Source organism: Cherax quadricarinatus, chromosome 84, assembly GCF_038502225.1.
Source record: "Cherax quadricarinatus isolate ZL_2023a chromosome 84, ASM3850222v1, whole genome shotgun sequence".
Lineage (NCBI taxonomy): Eukaryota > Metazoa > Arthropoda > Malacostraca > Decapoda > Parastacidae > Cherax > Cherax quadricarinatus.
The window spans coordinates 1,229,745-1,230,476 of record NC_091375.1 but is presented as its reverse complement, the minus strand read 5'-3'; positions in this window follow the sequence as shown (position 1 = coordinate 1,230,476).

Here is a 732-nt window from a genome sequence, read left to right as displayed (position 1 = left end):
AAGGTTTGCCAGGACGGGCCCTGGAGCCGGTCTTTTCCATGTGATGACGCGGCAGCGGCCCCCAAAGGAGTGTCGGAGATTGTACACGTGATGTACCCTACGACAGGGGCACGATGAGCATTCGTGTAAAGTGAATTGCTGTTTACAGCCCTATGGTAGGAGCGCAGTGAGGATCCACACAGAGTGCTGTTTACGACTTGAATGAATGTAGATTACATGACATTGTTTATGGCTAATCATGCCACTGTGTGCGTGCTTTCATTCATAGCCCCTTTAAATGTGCTGGAGAATGAGGCTTATTGTGACATCTCAAACCGGTTTTGATTGTGCTGTCCTCGCTGCCCGGCCTGAGACAACACTACTTTTTAACTGCTTTGTGTCGCAAGCCTAAGAGGCTAGACCAACCTTGGAAACCGGTCGCAGGTATGTTACAAGTTGTTCCTCTACTCCTACATATATTATTTTCTCATTGTAAGAGACATTTAAAAAAAATTCTGTTTTCATTATTTTTTCCATTGTAAAAGGCATTCATTTTAATAACTTTTATTAGCGTTCCACCATTTTCATGGCGTTGCCTGACCCTTTACTCTTTTTGACGCTGCCGTTGATGGGTTACCTTTTCTATACCTTTGACGGGTTTTGAGAGTTTTCCTACTCCCGCAGCCCGGTCCTGGGTCAGGCTTGGCTGGTGCTTGCTCAGTGAGGGGCTCTTGATCCAAGGAATTGGACCTG